General features: G+C 39.7%; 1 non-coding gene across 1 annotated transcript; it reads left to right on the forward strand.

Moving 5' to 3' along the window:
- Positions 1-17,503: 17,503 nt before the first annotated feature.
- Positions 17,504-17,607, forward strand: LOC116631219. Its single transcript, XR_004299149.1, has one exon. It is a non-coding gene; the product is annotated as a U6 spliceosomal RNA (small nuclear RNA).
- The last annotated feature ends 1,752 nt before the right edge of the window (positions 17,608-19,359 follow it).

Raw genomic sequence — 19,359 nt, forward strand, 5'->3', positions numbered from 1 at the left:
CAGCAGTGTACTCTTCCTGTCCTAACTTTAAACACCCTAATTTCCAAATTTGGCTAAGTCTTCATTTTTTTTTTTTAAGATTTTATTTATTTATTTGAGAGAGAGAGAATGAGAGAGAGAGAACACATGAGAGGGGATAGGGTCAGAGGACGAAGCAGACTCCCTGCCGAGCAGGGAGCCTGATGTGGGACTCGATCCAGGGACTCCAGGATCATGACCTGAGCCGAAGGCAGTCGCTTAACCAACTGAGCCACCCAGGCACCCTAAGTCTTCATTTTTTATTTCTTTGTTTTGCTCTTGAAAGTGGAGGCAGATCCTATTTAGTTATATAGATAGATGTATAATAATAGAATGTGAATGAGGAAGGGAGTGCTGCTTGTCACCCAGCTCAAGTGTTACAGATAAATAAATGGAAGCTCAGGAAGGTTTACTTTCTAAACATTCTCAAGGCTGTTGATAGACTGCACTCATCTTACTACATCATGCTGGGGCATTGAGCAAAGATTTCCTCTGGGGAATTGGAAAGAAAAATACATGAGGCTACTAAATCATGCTTACTCACAGGATTGGTATGAGTGTTAATGAGTTTCTATATGTGAAGCTGTGAGAACACTCAGAATCTTCCTTCTTATTATTTATTTATTGCTGTATAACAAATCCCAACACAGCTTAAAACAAGAACCATTAACTTTCTTTCACAGTTTCTGAGGGTCTAGAACTCAAGAGTAGCTTAGCTGGGTGCTTCTGATTTCTCAAGTTGTAGTCAGATGTCTGCTGGGGCTGTGGTCATCGGAATGTCTAACTCAGGCTGGAGGACCCACTTGCACACACATGGCTGTTGGCAGGAGCCCTCCATGCACTTCCACATGGGCCTCTCCACAGGACTGCTTGAGTGGCCTCATGACATGGCTGTGGGCCTCCCCTAGAAGGAGCAATCTAAGAGACCAAAGTGGAACTGTGATGACTTTTATAACCTGGCTTTGGAAGCCTCGTGCCGTCACTTCTCCTTTGTCCCATTCGTATTCATTGTGGGAGGGACTGCATAAGGGCATGATTACCAGGCGGTGACCCACAGTGGGACCGTCTTGGAGGCTGGATACTACACCCTTCAAGAAGCACTGGGTATGCATACTTAAAGATAGAATATTTTTAAATTATGCAGTCCATATAGACACTCAGCATTGTTTTCTCAAAGGAGAGTTTTGTTTCCATGATTGCATTGCTATAACTCACATAACAGGTATTTTGGTTTGGGTTCTCTAGAAAGCAGAACATGAGACAAGGACTTGGGTGGAGGGAGTTCATTTGGGAGGTGATCCCAGGAAGCAGGAGGGAAGGAGTGGGAACAGTGGGACAGGGAAGAAGGGAAAGCCTATCTAAGGGTTCATGTGGGGGCTGCTGCTATGACCACTATGGACTTCATTCCTCTGGGACCTGTTCAGAAGGGTACAGAAGGAAAGGAGGCCGAGGCATTTATGCACTAGCTCCCAGCTCCCAGTGACTGAGCGTTTTCATCTGGGAGGTAAGCATCCCCTACATGTCAGATCTGTGCTTGCCTCTGGACCAGAGGCCCCTGTGGTGGCGGGGAAGGCTCTGAGATACAGTGGAAACCTTGACTCTTGCTGGAGGCAGGATGCTGTCAGCACCTGGTGAGTGTGTGCTCACACAGGTGGGTTGAAGGATGTGATGTAGACACCGGAGGCATTTACTACATCAGGTTTACAGGAGGTGGGCATCAGGCAGGTGTGGTAGTTCAGCTCAGCCAAGAAGCAGATGTTAAGACAGGATTAGAAGTGCAAGAAATTTGGGGAACATGCCTTGAGGAAAATGGGGAGGGAGCTGGAGAGGCTGGGAGAGCAGTCAGAGAGGTAAGTCTGACCTGGGAGGAGAAGGGAACGTGGGAAGGTTGAGTAGAAAGAGTCTTAGATTGTGGTGCAGTTCTAAGAAGAGTTCAGCTAGGCTGATGTGGATGCCTCAAGCCAAAACCTCCCATTGAACAAGTCCCAGGTTTCACACGAACGGGCCTTCCCTTGTGTCCAGTGTATGTGAAGCACGGCCTCAGTGCAAATGCAGGCGGGGTTCACCTCCACTCAGGCAGTTACGCTCCCTGCAGTCATAGATCGGGGAGGCACGCTCTGGTGGCAGCCACGGATACTTTCATGCGTGGACAGCACAGGGGGTCACAACAAGTCTTGTATTGGGTGAACTGTGGGTCATTCACCCCGGGATACCAAGAGTTCCTTCCTCCTGTCTGCCACATTGTCTGAAATTCCACCATAAGAGAGTAATCCCTTTGTTTAATTGTTGTCGTCTCTCCCAGGTCAGCTCTGGGAAAAATAGCATTTGAGCCACTAACACTTTACTGTGAACAAATTATCCAAATTATTTTATTCTATGATTGAAGGGATCTGGGACAACGTGAGGGCATGTGGCATTTGGGTGAATCACATTTAAGGAAAAGGGCACAAATCTGAAGGACTGGGGACCACACTGGGTCCACTTCCCTGTTGTGCTAATGGCTTGCCACTGCTAGAAATGGAACAAAACCAACAATCAGACTCTCTGTAGTGAAAAAACAAGTCAAATGTACTTGAAATGAGTGTCCCCACCATTTGTCCACTGCCACTTTTCCCTACTTCCTGAGTATTTTGAAGGAGGGTGTATTTTTCTGGATGGTTTGAGAAATTAAGTAAATGTTGTCCAGGTGGTTGGAATGTTTAAGTTGGGAAGGAGGGAAGACACCTTAAAATTTTTCAGAACTTGGTCCAGGAGTCACCTTGACAGAGTCCCTGGAGCTCAAAAATGTGTTTCTTCCCCCCACCCCCTGCCCCACCATCCATGTTCTTTTAGCTAAGGGTTTCTCTTGGCACTTGTAGGAGCAAGTGCTCTTAGGCTTGTATGTTTCTGAGATTTTAGACTCTGATTAGTTGGCTTTGCAACTTTGTAAAAGCTGTGGAAGGAATTCTGTGACTTCAAAGACCCTTTCCTCTATCCTTCCACTGGACTTTCAAAACTCTTTAGGGGTCCGCGGAAGACACTTAGCATGGCGTCCCTCTGAAGATGGGTAGCATAGGCTCCCTTACAGTATTCTATTTAAGTCAAGCCAGCAGATTTCTTCTTTTTTTTTTTTTATTAACATATAATGTATTATTTGTTTCAGGGGTACAGGTCTGTGATTCATCAGTCTTACACAATTCACAGCACTCACCATAGCACATACCCTCCCCAATGTCTATCACCCAGCCACCCCATCCCTCCTACCCCCCACCACTCCAGCAACCCTCAGTTTGTTTCCTGAGATTAAGAGTCTCTTATGGTTTGTCTCCCTCTCTGGTTTCGTCTTGTTTCATTTTTCCCTCCGTTCCCCTATCATCCTGTCTTGTTTTTCAAATTCCTCATATCAGTGAGATCATATGATAATTATCTTTCTCTGATTGACTTATTTCGCTTAGCATAATACCCTCTAGTTCCATCCATGTCGTTGCAAATGGCAAGATTTCATTTTTTTTTTTGATGGCTGAATAATATTCCATTGTATATATATACCACATCTTCTTTATCCATTCATCTGTCGATGGACATCTAGGCTCTTTCCGTAGTTCAAGCCAGCAGATTTCTTAAGTATCTCTATGCTCCACTTGAGGGCATAGAAATAAAAGAGATGAAGGCTTGGTCTTTGCCTTTTAGGCTTTCGGTGGAGGCCATGAGAATGATGGCTCCATCAGAATGATGAACAGACATAACACCAGCGGAGACTGCTTCTCCCGGTGGGGCTGACCAGCCGGGCCACAGAAACGAAGTGGGCTGCAAGAAGGGTGGGATGAGTTTGCCTGCATGAGGGGAAAGGGAAGAGATTTCCCAGGAGGTGAAGTCTGAGGTGGGCTGGACCAAGTGCCGTGTTAGGGGTGGGGAAGGGAAAAGCTACTCTTGCCCCAAAGAGAGCTCAAGCCATGGGCAGGGTGAAGTCACACCTTGTTTACAGCATTTGGGGGAAGCTCCCACACTCCAGGTGAGTGGGGAGTGCTGGGGGAAGGGTGGACATGCAGGATGAAACCAGAGTATGAAGAGTCAGGATTAAATGGAGAGGACATTGTAACACTTAGGGAAAGGTTTTGAAGGAGGGGATGCATGGCCTGCTTCAGATGATGGTCAGCAGTGGAGTGGGGGTGGGCGGAAATCCTAGCCCACCATCTGGTCTGGTCTAATCTGCTTTCCTGCAGCTGACCATCTCTCACTTAGCTTTGTGTGCCAGGCTCTGCTCAGGTTAGACGCTCTGTAAATACACATTGGATGAGTGTTTATACACACACCCATGTGTGTACACACCAAATTACTATTTCTCCCCTCTTTTTTTTTTCTTGGATGTTTTCTTTTAAGTAGGAAATTAGAAATGGATTCTGATACTGGGAGGAAGTACTCTGATCTTACGCTTACTGCGGACTGGCATGTAGTTGTGGATGGCATGCTTTGGATTCTTTGCACATTGATTTACTCATTGTAAGATGAAAGCCTTTCCTCTTCTTCCTCTTTCACAGGTTTCATCAAAATTCTGACTGCTCCAAGCATCTTCCTGGTTAGAACACATGCATGGTCCTCATGACAACACATTTTAGGAGTGGATTAACACAGAGGTCCATATGGCCAGGTATTAGGGATGCCAGTGCTCCAGCCTGCGTAGTGGTAAAAGGGAAAACAGATGAATTTTCTTACATCCTGGATCTCTTTCAATTTTCTCAGCCATAAAACAATTGACAAACTCAATAGAAAAAAGTATATTCTTAAGTTTTTATCTTAATTCCAGTATAGTTAACATTCAGTGTTACATTAGTTTACAATATAGTGATTCAACAATTCTGTACATTACTCAGTGCTCATCATGACAAGTGCACTCCTTCATCCCCTCACCTGTTTCACCCATTCCTTCCCTACCCCCCTTCCCTCTGGTAACCATCAGTTTGTTCTCTATAGTTAAGAGTGTTTCTTGGTTTTTTCTCTCTCTCTTTTTTCCTTTCCTTGTTTGTTTTTAAACTCCACATATGAGTGAAATCATACGGTGTTTGCCTGACTTATTTTGCTTAGCATTATACTCTCTAGCTCCATCTATGTTGTTGCAAATGGCAAAATTTCATTCTTTTCTGTGGCTGAGTAGTATCCCATTGTATATATACACCACATCTTCTATATCCATTCGTCTATCAGTGTGCACTTGGGCTGCTTCCATAGATTGGCTATTGTAAATAATGCTGCAATAAACATAGGAGGGCATGTATATTACACCCTTTGATTTAGTGTTCTCATATTCTTTGGGTAAATACCCAACAGTGTGATTACTGGATCGTAGGTAGTTCAATTTTTAATTTTTTGAGGAACCTTCATACTGTCTTCCACAGTGGCTGCACCAGTTTGCCTTCCCACCAACAGTGCACAAGTGTTCCTTTTTCTCCAAATCCTCGTCAACACTCATTGTTTGTTGTGTTTTTTATTTCAGCCATCCTGACAGGTGTGAGGTGATAATCTCATTGTGGTTTTGATTTGCATTTCCCTGATGATGAATGATGTTGAGCATCTTTTCATCTGTCTGTTGACCATCTGTATGTCTTCTTTGAGAAATGCCTACTCATGTCTTCTGCCCATTTTTAATTGGATTATTTGTTTTTTGGGTATTGTATAAGTTCTTTATATATTTTGGATACTATCCCTTTATAGGATATGTCATTTGCAAATATGACATTTAGTAGGCTGCCTTTTAGTTTTGTTGTTTCCTTCCCTGTGCAGAAGCTTTTTATTTTGATGTCATCCTAATAGTTTATTTTTGCCTTTTTTTTTTTTCTTGTCTCAGGAGACATATCTAGAAAAACGTTGCTTTGGCCAGTGTCTGAGCAATTACTGCCTGTGCTCTCTTGTGGGATTTTTATAGTTTCAGGTCTCACATTTAGGTCTTTAATCCATTTTGAAATCATTTTTTTGTGTGGTGTAAGACAGTGGTCCAGTTTCATTCTTTTGCATGTAGCTGTTCAGTTTTCCCAACACCATTTGTTGAAGAGATTATCTTTTTCCCATTGGATATTTCTTCCTGCTTTGTTGAAGATTAATTGACCATATAATTGTGGGTTTATTTTTAGATTTTCTGTTCTGTTCTATCTATGTGTCTTTTTTTGTATCAGTACTATACTGTTTTGATTACTACAACTTTGTAATATAACTTGAGGTCTGCAGTGATGATACCTCCAGCTTTGCTTTTCTTTTTCAATTGCTTTGGCTATTTGGGATCTTTTGTTTTTCCATACAAATTTTAGGATTGATTGTTCTGCTTCTGTGAAAAATGTATTTTGATAGAGATTGCATTAGATGTGTAAATTGCATTGAGTAGTATAGACATTTTAACAATATTTGTTCTTCCAATCCATGAGCATGGAATGTCTTTCCATTTCTTTGTGTCATCTTCAGTTTCTTTCATCAGTGTTTTATAGTTTTCAGAGTACAGGTCTTTCACTTTTTTGGTTAAATTTATTCCTAGGTACTTTATTATTTTTGGTGCATTTGGAAATGGAATTTAATTTCACTTTCTGCTGCTTCACTATTCGTATATAGAAATGCAACAGATTTCTTTCTTTCTTTTTTTTTTTTTTTGCAACAGATTTCTGTACATTGATTTTATATCCGGTGATCTTACTGAATTCATTTATCAGTTCTGTTAGTTTTTTGGTGGAGTCTTTAGTGTTTCCTATATATAGTATCATGTCATCTGCAAATAGGGAAGGCTTTACTTCTTCCTTACCAATTTGGATGCCTTCTATTATTTTGTCTGATTGCTGTGGCATAAACTTCTAGTACTATGTTGAATAAGGGTGGTGGGAGTGGACATCCTTGTCTTGTTCCTGACCTTAGGGGAAAAGCTCTCAGTTTTTCCACACTGAGGACAAAGTTTGCTGCGAGTTTTTTACATAAGGCCTTGATTACATTGAGGTATGTTCCCTCTAGACCTCCTATACAGAGGGTTTTTATCATGAATAGTTGTTGTACTTTGCCAAATGCTTTTTCTGCATCTATTTATTTATTTTTTTCTTTTTTTCCTTATTTATTTATTTATTTTGATGTAGTGTTCCATGATTCATTGTTTTCATGTAACACCCAGTGCTCCATTCAGTACATGCCCTCTTTAATACCCATCACCAGGCTAACCCATACCCCCACCATCCTCCCCTCTAGAACCCTCAGTTTGTTTCTCAGAGTCCATAGTCTCTCATGGTTCATCTCCCCCTTCAAATCCTCCCCTTCATTTTTCCCTTCCTACTATCTTCTTCTTTTTTTTTTCTTTTTAACACATAATATATTATTTGTTTCAGAGGTACAGGTCTGTGATTCATCAGTCTTACGCCCTGTGAATTTTTGCATCTATTTAAATAAGCATATGGTTTTTATCCTTTCACTTACTGACGTGACATATAACATTGATTGATTTGTGAATATTGAACCACCCTTGCATCCCGGGAATAAATCCCACTTAATCGTGGTGAATGATTTTGTTAATGTATTGTTGGATTCGGTTTACTAGTATTTTGTTGAGGATTTTTTCATCTATGTTCATCAGAGATCTCAGCCTATAGTTCTCTTTTTTAGTGGTGTCTTTATCTGGTTTTGGTATCAGGGTGATGTTGTCCTTATAGGATGACTTCAGAAGTTTTCCTTCTTCTTCTATTTTTTGGAATAGTTTGAGAAGACTAGATAACAACTCTTCTTTAAATATTGGGTAGAATTTGCCTGGGAAGCTGTCTGGTCATGGACTTTTGTTTGTTGGGAGTTTTGTGTTACTGATTCAATTTCTTTGCTAGTAATCAATCTGTTATAATTTTCTGTCTCTTCCTGCTTCAGTTTTGGTAGTTTATATGTTTCTAGGAATTTATCCATTTCTTCTAGGTTGTCCAATTTGTTGGCATATAGTTTTTCATAACATTCTCTTATAATTCTTTGTATTTCTGTGGTGTTGGTTGTTATTTCTCCTCTCTCATTTGTGATTTTATTTATTCGAGTCATTTCTCTTTTTCTCTTGATAAGTCTGCTTGGAGTTTTATCACTTTTGTTGCATTTTTTTTTTCACCAGCTCCTGGTTTCATCAATCTGTTCTACTATTTTTTGAGTTTCTCTATCACTTATATCTGCTCTAATCTTTATTATTTCCTTCCTTCTGCTGGTTTTGGGTTTTGTTTGTTCTCTTTCTAGATCCTTTGTATATGAGATTAGGTTGTTTATTTGAGATTTTTCTTGCTTCTTGAGGTAGGCATGTATTGCTATAAACCTCCCTCTTAGAACCACTTTTGCTGCATCCCAAAGATTGTGGACAATTGTGTTTTCATTGGTATTGTTTACATGTAATTTTTTATTCTTTGATTTCTTGGTTGACCCATTCATTGTTTAGTAGCATGTTATTTAGCTTCCATGTATTTGTGGTCTTTCCAGATTTTTTCTTGTGGCTGATTTCTAGTTTCATAGCATTGTGGTCAGAAAAGATGCGTAGTATGACTTTGATTGAAAAAGTATGTTCTTTTAAAAAAAAGAAACAACAACAAAACAACAAAGATACCAATTGCAGTTTTGAGGAATGGAAATAATGATGTATTTTTCTTTTTTGCTTGACTTAATTGCTATTCGTTTTTAGTAGAAGTGTGAACACTTGCTTACCACATTCTATTATGTTTATAGACTTATTTACATAGAGACTGAGAGACTTTCAGATATTTAGCTATTTGTCTGCACAAAAGAGTTTATTGAGATACAGAATAAAAATTAGCAAGAAGCAAATATTATCTACCAAGTGCCAAAGCTTAATCCATGGCCAAACAACCTGGTTTGGCACTTAGAAGTAAAGATTAGCACCTTTCTCTGTATGCCGAAGGCTGATCTATTTCTCCATTCTCTTGGCATCATTTTCCCAAAGCACATACACTACTTCACTGATGGTTGTAGATGGAATTCTGTCCTTCTAACCAGCTTCAACCCAAGAGATTATTAACCATTTTAAACTTATTTAGGATTAAAAAATTCAGCCAATGGAGAAATCACTTTATAAGTCTACATTATGCTCTATTTATATTTATTAAGTCTTCACTTATCCTAGGAAAATGATGAAGTCTTACATTTTTGTATTTTAGAGTTTACAAAGCATATTTCATCCATTGCCCCCATGAAAATCTTACTACTGTATAAGAGAAGACATTTTTATTTGATTTTACAGTTTAAGAAACCCAAGCTTCTGATATTTCTTGAGATCACTTGGCTAGCACTCGACAGAGTCTTTATATTCTGACTCATAAGCCAGGATTTCCACCCAAAAATGGACTGACAAGATTTGCAAGTTTACTGCATTTTTTAAACAGGGAAATCAATTGTGTTCTAATTACTAGGTATAGTTGACCCTTGGATAATATAGGGGTTAGGGGAGCTGACTTCCACATAGTTGAAAATTCCTGTTTAACTTTGGACTCCCCCAAAACTTAATACTAATAGCCTACTGTTGACTGGAAGCCTTACTGATAACATAAAAAGTTACTTAGCACATATTTTGTATGTTTTATGTATTATATATTGTATTCTTACAATAAAGTAAGCTAGAGAAAAGAAAATGTTATTAAGAAAATCATAAGGGGGCACCTGGGTGACTCAGTCAGTTAAGCATCTGACTCTTGATTTCACCTCAGATCATGATCTCAGGCTTGTGAGATCAAGCCCTGTGTCGGGCTCCGCGCTGGGCGTGGAGCCTGTTTAAGATTCTTTCTCTCCCTCTCCCTTTGCTGCTCCCCCCACCTCTCTCTCTCTTCCTTTCAAAAAATCATAAGGAAGAGAAAATACATTGAGTACTATACTGTATTTATTGAAAAAAAATCTGTAAGTGGGCCTGCATAGTTCAACCCTGTGTTGTTCAAGGGTCAACTGTACTTGATTTAAGCAGAAATTGAAATAAAAAGTATAAAATGAAAGTAAAAAAATATGCCACTAACATTTATTGAACACTTACTAATGTGCCAGGCACTGGAGAGGCCATGCATTATCTCATTTAATCCTCCCAACAACCCTAAGAAGTGGGGTACTATAGTTCTATTTTTATAGATTAAAAAAAGGGCTCCTAAAGGTTAAGAAAAAAATCAAAGGTCACGTGGCTAATGAGTATCAGAACTGTATTTAAACCCAAGTGTGTTAGATGCCAGAGCTAAAGACTTAACCACTCTTCCAACTGTCAAGGATTTTCCATAAAGACGTTTTTCTCATGACACACAAAACACACATAGATCGTGTTTACTATTTCCTCTGTGTAGACCTAGTGCTGTATGTTTTACATGCAGTGTCTCGTTTGATTCTTAAACCAAGCCTGTGAAGGAAGAACAGTTCTTGCTTGCATTTTACAGACAGTACAGGAGAGGCACGGAGAAGTGAAGTATCTTGCTCATAAATAGCAGTTTGGATCTGAATCCAAATAATGATCTGCCCAGAATCTGCACACTTCGCATCTATCTGATGCTTCAACTCAGTCCTTTCTCATTCTGTTTTGGTCAAAAGCTGGGAAGATGTATGATTGTTCAGGGTGCTCAGGGTTCTTGGGCATGTCAAGGGAGCAACTTTGTCTTCTTGGTAAAAGCTGGTAATCAAACTTTTTCTACAAGAAAATGGTTTAATAGGAGCTTTCTATAAGGACTTGGCATGAACAATCATCTGGAAATACCACGTTTTTGTGCTTGAGCAGTAAATATGCTTCAAAGATTTTACTGTAAGGCAGGGGTTTGCACAAGTTAGAAGTGTGTTTACTCCCATGAGTCTGAAAAGAGAACAAGATTAGGTTAAGTAGCTATTAATAACAGTTGATGATAAGAAAAAATCATTTTGAGACTGTGGTTGTCACAGTTTCTTAAATAGATTATTGGGGTAATACTTGCTCCTTGTTTATTTTGTATTAATTTCAGGCACACACAGTTAGATTAATAGTCTTTATACACACTGTCTATACTGGTCCTTCTGACTTGTTCATATTGACTATCGATTTAAATCTATTTTAAATAAATTGAGAAGCTTATTCTAGTATATGCTCCCAGAACTACAGCTCTAGCATGTGGTTTATCTGTGAAATCTTTTCTCACACTTCACACATAAAACCTAGAGTGAAATGGCTTTGGAGGGTCTACCCTGAAGCCCAGAACGTGGTGGCAAATGACCATGTCATTGATAAGAAGCTTCTCTCCTTTCCACCAGGAGTTAATAAGTAAGATTTCAGGGCAGAGTCAGCCATAGGCTTGGTGAGAACACAGTATTCATGACATCCTCTCCAAATTCTAAGGAGAAAAACAAGTGATGATTTCTCAGGAAAATTGAGGCCATGTTTCCAGCGCCCTTAGAATCCTCATAAGCACCACTCCTCTGCCAATTAAAAAAGTTGCTCACGGGGTGTCTGGGTGGCTCGGTCGTTGAGTGTCTGTCTTCAGCTCAGGTTATGATCCCAGGGTCCTGGGATGGAGCCCTGCGTCTGGGCTCCCTGCTCAGTGGGGAGCCTGCTTCTCCCTCTCCCACTCCCCCTGCTTGTGATTCCCTCTCTCGCTGTGTCTCTCTCTGTGTCAAGTAAATAAATAAAATCTTAAAAAAAAAAAAGTTGCTCACAACATCAATGCTTTTCCTTGGGAGGGCCAGTTGGGGTGAGGCCAGAAAGCTGCTTCTGATTGGAAACTTGGGGAACCTTATCTTGTCCGTGGCTTGGTTAGAACTCTTCTCACCAGGAATTTACAGAAAAAACTTGAGGTTGCTTAGGAGAGAAATCTCTTCCCAAGCCATCCATCCAGCAAAGACTTTTATACTTGTCTCTTCCTCATCATGACTTCCTCTTTCTGTTTCTATGGAAAACATATGTATTCCAACTTCCCTTTCCCAAGGTGGATTGTAATTGTGAAACCAAAGTGGAGCTGGGCATTTTGTGTTTCTTGTAGTTGATGTCATTGTAAAGACTATTCCTCTATCAAGGACATTTGGGTTAGTGTTCTTTTTTGGTTATTTGTCTTTAGTTTGGCAGCACATTGCAGTGACTAAGAGCGTGAACTCTGCAGTCATATTGACAGTTTCAAGTTCCAACTGCAACATTGACTATCACATTTCAAAACAAATCTTTGGTAACTACCTCCTAAAATTGTCATAAGGATTAATTCAGATGTCCTTTGTAGCACATTTAGGACAGCTCTTGGCACATAGTAAGCGCTCAGTGAGTGTTAGTTGCTGACATTATGAATTATGATATTATATTAATATGAAATATATATAATTACTATTACATACCTTAATAAATTTAGACTTTTCACCTGGCTAGATGCCCTGAAGTAGGATTTTGGGTCCAAGAGTGTATGGCTTACAATTTTTATACATGGTGCCTAATTGCTATCTAAAAATTTACAGTTCTACTGTTACTGAATGGGAGTGGCCTTCTTTCCAAATCTTACCAGCATGGGAGATTAGAAATCATTTCAGTTTTGGCTAATATGATGGTTAGATATGGTTTCTTTATCATTGTAACTTGCAATTTACTGACCTATAAAGAGACTTAGCATCTGTACGTAGCTTTTTGGCAATTTTCAGATTTTCTTCTAAATCTAAACAGGCTATGTCTGTTCATAGCTTTTGTCTGTGGGATTTTACAAATATTGCTGTTTTGAATAAATATTGCTAATTTATAAAAACTTGCCATGAATTAAGGATATACGTTGAAAATATTTCTCTCATTATTTGTATTCCTTTTCTTTTGTGATCTTTTGCTATACTGCCATTTCCATTTTTCATATAGACTGATATAACCATATTTCCTTTATGTCTTCTGGGTATTCTGCTATTAAACACTTTTGAATGCTATGTATGTGCTAAAATCATTTTTTTTTTTTCCATTTTGTTACAGCAGTGGCTCTCAATTTTCTGTGGGCATCAGAATTACTTGTGAAACTTTTTAAAACTATGTTTTTTGGGGGGCTTAATCACAGAATTTCCTGAGGCAGGGCTTAGCCACATGTCCATTAAAAAGGAGAGTCTCATTTTGATACATGAGTGCTCCTTAAAAGTAGGTTTTTAAATTGTCAAAACACTGATGTAGTTGTTGAAGCTGGAATGTGTCTACCTCAAACTGGTATGTTGAAATCCTGACCCCCCAGTGTGATGGTTTTAGGAGACTGGGCCTGGGGAAGTGATTGTGTTGTGAGTGTGGATTCTTCCTGAGTGGGATTCATGCCCTTATGAAAGAGACCCGAGAGAGTTCCTTCACCCCTTACCTTCCCCTGGGTGAGGACATGGGGAGAAGATGGCTGGCTGTGCACCAGGAAGAGGGCTTTTGCCAGAATCTGACCATGGTTGCACCCTGAGCTTGGCCTCCAGAGGTCTGAGAAAACAAATTTCTGTTGTTTATAGGCCACCCAGTCTGTGGTATCCTGTTATAGCAGCCCAGGTGGACTAAGACACTGGGTGACAGGCACATGAGGACCCATTATACTGTTCTCTTTACTTTTGAATATGTTTGAAAATTTTCATAAGTAGTAGCTTTAAAAGAAAAAGTTCTGATAGCATGCAAAGCCCATCAAAATTGCTGTACTAATCAGAGTTGGTTAAGTAGCAGAGATGTTACATGTTAAATCGACCTGGAAGGCGAACTAGGAAGGGACATGGCCTTATCATGGTGGTGTTGAGCAATAAGGCAGGCTGCCCAAAGTGGGAGCTGAGCCAGCGCCTGAGTAGCCTGCCAGGACTGTGCTGTACCCTTGGACCCTGAACAACAGGGCCTCTCCTCTTTCAGACTGCTTCGTGGCTTCTTGGTTCTATAGGACCCCATGGAGAGGCAGGAGTAGATATTTCTGTTTCTTGGGGAGGCAAGTAGAAAAATGGAAATCAGCTTACATGTCTCTCTGTGAGGACAGCAGCAGGTGGTGGTAGTGGTAGGGTCTTTGGTGATCAGTAAATTGGAAGTGTTCCCATTTCCTATCATACTGGCGTATCCAACCCCCCACCCCATTAAAAATCTTTTGTCAGTCACCATTTTAAACTCACCCTAAGCCTTCCAATTTTATCTCTCTCTTTTACCCCCAGCACAATACTTTTTTCCTAGTCCTATAAAATTCTTTGCCTTGACTGTGATTTGCTTACTTCTGCCCCCACAATAAGCACAAAACAGTGAACCTGGGATGCCTCACTCAGACTTTGCCAATCTCTAGTCCTCACCTCTCCAAATACTGCTCAAAATGCAGCTCAGGGGAAGCCCAGCGCAAACTGGTCCTGATCTAAGGACAAAGACAATCAGGGAATTAAAGAAAACCATCAGCACAAAGGAGTTGAACAAACAGAACAGCCTATCCCTAGGGTAAATGGAGATAAGGCTGGGAGGAGAGGAACTTTTAAGGTCTCATTACCCATTGAGAGGGGTGCCTGGCTGGCTCAGTCAGTAGAACATGGGATTCTTGATCTCAGGGTTGTCAGTTCAAGCCCCACGTTGGGTGTAGAGAATACTTAAAAATAAAATCTTAAACAAAAGAACAACAACCAAAGCTGTGGAGAGATTGAAGAGGACTTTATATCCGTACATTGAAAACCTGTTGCCATTGAAAGGAATCATCAGAAAACCAGAATTCCTCAGTGAAATCTTGAAAATATGATTACCAAAATTAACTTTGAAATTTCACAGAAGTCTACAAAATAGAAGCAGCCAAGGACTGAATTAGTAATCTGGAAAATAAGTTGAAAAAAAAATCTTCCAAAACTTAGATACGTGATGTAAAAAGAGATGAGAAAGAGGAAAAGGAGGCTGAGAAGAGATCCAAGCAGTTTACCCTCTGTGTGCTCCAGCAGGAGTCTCAGGATGGAAAGAACACAGAGGACATAACTTTTTTCAAAATAGAGAAATGATTCGGATTTCCGGATTGAAAGGGTCCATTAGATACATACTGGTGAAATCTCTGCCCTGCAAGGATAAAAAGAATATCCTTAAAGTTCTCAGAGCAAATACAAGCTTGCCTGTGAAGGGACTCAAGTCAAACTGGATCAGACTCCCATCAGCAACGCTGGATTTCAGTTGAAAGACAGTGGAGTGGGGAGTTTCACATACTGAGGGAAATGATTTGAACATCAAAATATATCCCAGCTAGACTAAGCATAAAAATATTTTCAGATGCAGGGAAAGACTAAAAAGATTGTCTTTTAAATACTTTTTCTAGGAGAGTTACTTACAGCTGTACTAGAGCAAAGCAGAAACAGAACCCCAGAAAGAGGAAAATGCGGAATCCAAGACACCAAGCTAGCAGGATATCCTATGACGATGACAGTTGCTTCACATGCTTAGACAGTGGTGAGTCCAAATTAGAACAGGAAATCAGAAGGCTCCATGGAAACAGTCTTCAGGAAGAAAGTGGGTAACACTACACAGATCTTGTGATTAGGATCTAAAAGTGTCACTATAGCTTGCTATCAATGACACAGTAGTGTAAGTCTATCTTTTCTTTTCAACAAGAGAAAGAACGGCCACTAGATCATCTGGGAAGTAGAATAAAACACTCTACAGGAAAGTCATGGTCTAAATATGGAGCAAGTTGGATTTTGAACAGTTGGTGTAAAACAAAGTGATGGACTCTCAGAATTAAATGCATTTGAATTTGTAATGAGTAGAGGGTATAAACATTTCCCAGTGTCAAGTGTGGTTCTTTTACTGTTGAAACTGGATTGCTATTTTTATAGCACATGATTCTTTACAGATCAGATTTTTCCCAATAATTCTTTTGAAGAATCATCCAGGGAGTAAACTTAGATATAAAGTTTTGTTCTCATTTTCTCTTTCGGTTTCCCTATCCAAAAAAAAAAAAAAAAAAAAAATATATATATATATATATATGATTTTGTTGTTTTTAGCATAGCAAAGGTGACCTTGGATTTTGACCAGATAGTCATCTAAACTTGAATATTTGTAAACAAACTTGTGGCCATTAAGAAGCATAAGCCTCATGTTTTAGTAATTTATTTGAAGAGTTCCTTAGTAACTAATAGCTTGTTTTGAAGAAATATGTACATAAAATTCAGCTCCTTTAGTTTCACTTCACCTTTTTTCCTGCTAAATCCAAGTAAAATTAAATAGAATAATTTTTAAAGAAATATTTACAACAGTTATCTCTGTATTGTGGGATTAGAATGATGTGAATATATATATGATTTTCTGGAGTTTCCTCCCAAGAATATGTATTGCTGTTAATATGAGAACACCCCATAAAATTTAACAAGAATAATTATTTCGACTGAAACTACCTTAGCAGACTTTTTCTGCTAAGGAAGACCTTCCTGATGCCCCACTTTCCACTAATCATTACTATCACTCTTGCAAACTCATTTTTGAAAGGAGCTCACCTTTTTACTGATAGCAGGTATAGCTTTGCATATTGATTGCTCCTGCCTATAAGATTTTTGGTTTCTCAAGGGCTAGGCCTGTGGATCTACACCACTACTATTCTCCTGATGGGCTCAGCACAGCCGTAGGATGCTCCCACTGGGTCCTGGAAGGCATCCTGGGTGGAGGCAGAGCTTCTTGGCCTGCACCCCAGGGTCTCTCCCAGATCCCCCCTGTGGGGTGAAAGAGAAGGGAAGACAGTAGGTTCAGGCTCACACAAGCATGGTAATGGAATCCACAGAGCAATAGCTTCCAGTTCTCCACCCCAATCATTAGGCTTTCAAAATTGCATAGAGTATAAATTAGAAGCCCAAATGCTTGCTTATGTGTTGAATCAGCGCAATAAACAAATAATCAAATGGTAGGAACAGACTAAACTCAGAGCCTCTTCCCATGAATAGTATATGTGGGGATAAAGCATTTTTTGGAGAAGTGGAGCAGCTCTCATGTTTGTAGAGATTTAGGGAATGGTCACGAGGGAGTGAGAGGACAGTGAACACAGGAAACTCTCAAATGCTGGTGTTCTCATGGAAAAAGCCTTTCACGGAAAACAGAAAATTGCACAAAACTTGCTTCCTCCCCTTAAACCATGGACCCTTCTCCCTGCCATGCTTTCCTGCACACAAGGAAGACCTCCAGAAGAGAGAGAGTAGGAAGAAGGAAAGGAGAAAAGGGAGAAAGGGCCTGGACTTGAGATGAGGATGAAACTCTGAGGAATAGGTGGTACTTGAAACTGGACAGTGAGTCATGCAGGGTGGAGCAGGTCAGAGTTGCTAACTTACTGTTTGAAGGGCTAAGAAACTTCAAAATGATTCAGTTTTAAATTAGGCTATTTGTGAATTTCCTGTTTCCTTGCTCAAACCCCTGAGGATTGCTTGGGGCAGAGGATGAAGATAGGACCCAGGCCAGGCTCTTTTATGTTTAATTCTCTTTGCTCATGCTCCTGACTTTGAACAGGCACATCTATCACTAGGACACTCCAGTTCATTAGGAAGCAGCAGGCAGCAGGTCACAGAAGGGAAGAAAGAAAAGGAGGAAAGGAGCAAAGAGAAAACCAATGACTTAAAACTCCCTGTGCTCGCTTGGCCAGCATGTGTACTAAAATTGGAACAATGCAGAGATTAGCATGTCCCCTGTGCAATGATGACACACAAACTCATGAAGCATTCTGTATTTTTTCAGGGATGATGGAAAAGTTCTGGAGGTGAATAGTGGTGGATGGTTGTACAACAACATGAATGCACTTGATGTTACTAAACTATCTATATACTTAAAAGTAGCCGAATGTGATGAGCACTAGGTGTCATACACAACTAATGAATCATCGAACACTACACCAAAAACTTATGATGTACTATATGTTGGCTAATTGAATTTAAATAAAGAAATTAAATTAAAAAATTTAAAAAATAGCTGAATGGTAAATTTTATCTTATATTTTACCACAATTTATAAAAAACAAACAAACATGGCCATAAAGGTTGGATAAAGATGTCATAAGGAAAAATCAACAAGTAAAAGTCACTCAGTTAACAAAATAAGTTAGAGAAAAAAAAAAAAAATCTGAAAACCCAAATGCAAGCCCTCAGTCATTGTGCATACCACGGTATCAGCATAGAGTAGTGGAAAGAGCCAACTTGGCTATTACCTGATTTGAAGTCTCACTCTGCTACTTACTAGCTGTATGACCTTGGACAAAACACCTAATGTCCTTGAGCCTGTTTCTTACCTAAAATCGTGAAATGACATTGGACGCACAGACCTATTGGGAGAATTAAGATATTGCAGGCAAGGCATTTAGCATAGTAAATGGCTTCTACTAGGCATTCATACTGTGTTTCCTTTCCTTTTCTGCATGTGGAAGGTTGCAAATGCAATGTGTTGTGGGACACAGAACCTAACTTGAAAGATGGTAAGGATAAAATTTAAAAAATGAAAATATATGGAGATAGTATTTGGGCAGTAGTTCCTGAGAGAGGCAGACCAGGTGTAGAAAGGACCCTCTCAATTGCTGAAAAAGACTTAAGACTTGTTATTAGAGTACTGACCTAGCTGTTGTAACTAAGTAACCCACCCCCTCCCCAAGACAGTGCCTGAAATAAGATGGAAGCTTATTTTTCTCCATATAATACTCCAGAGGTAAGCTATTTAAGGCTGACAAAGCAGCTCTGTCATTCTCAACACACAAGATTTCCATCATTGGATCCAAAGTGGTTGCTTTAGATCCTGACATCATCTGGGTAGTGGAAGGGGTTGGGGGGAAGGACCAGTGGTGCCATCTAGCTTTCTTTTTAAGGGCATGGCTTAGAAATGACACATCTCATTTTTCCACCCACACCACATTCACCAAATCCTTGCTGTAAAGGATGCCAGGGGAAGTAAACTCCAGCTGGAGTCCTATTACTAAGAAGAGGAGTTTGGATGTTGCTGTATACTTAGCCATCTCAACCACCTAACTCACATTATATTTTCTCTAATTTGCAACCACTGGCTTTCAAAATAACAAAGCTAACACATTCCCCCAAATGGAAGAATAATTTCTTGCTTATTAATATATTCAGTAAATATTTATAGACTACTTCTATGTGTTAGATACTATTCAAAACATCACAAATACAGAAGACTGCAAAACAGATGAAGTTCCTGATTTCATTAAGCTAAATTTGGGGACACCTGGCTGGCTCAACGGGTAGGACATGCAACTCTTAATCTCAGGGTCATGAGTTCAAGCCCCGTGTTGGTGTGGAGCCTATTTAAAATGAGAAAGAAAAAACAAATGCCATTAAACTAAATTCAGTAGGGGGAGAAAGTAAACAAAAATTGGGAAAAAAAACCACACATTAGTGCAAAGATGAAAATTAAGGGATGTAGGGACAAGCAACCAGATGTTTATTTAGATGGGGTGGTTAGGGATGCCCTAACCATTTGAA

The sequence above is a fragment of the Phoca vitulina genome, unplaced genomic scaffold (genome assembly GCF_004348235.1).
Source record: "Phoca vitulina isolate PV1807 unplaced genomic scaffold, GSC_HSeal_1.0 scaffold4, whole genome shotgun sequence".
Classification (NCBI taxonomy): Eukaryota; Metazoa; Chordata; class Mammalia; order Carnivora; family Phocidae; genus Phoca; species Phoca vitulina.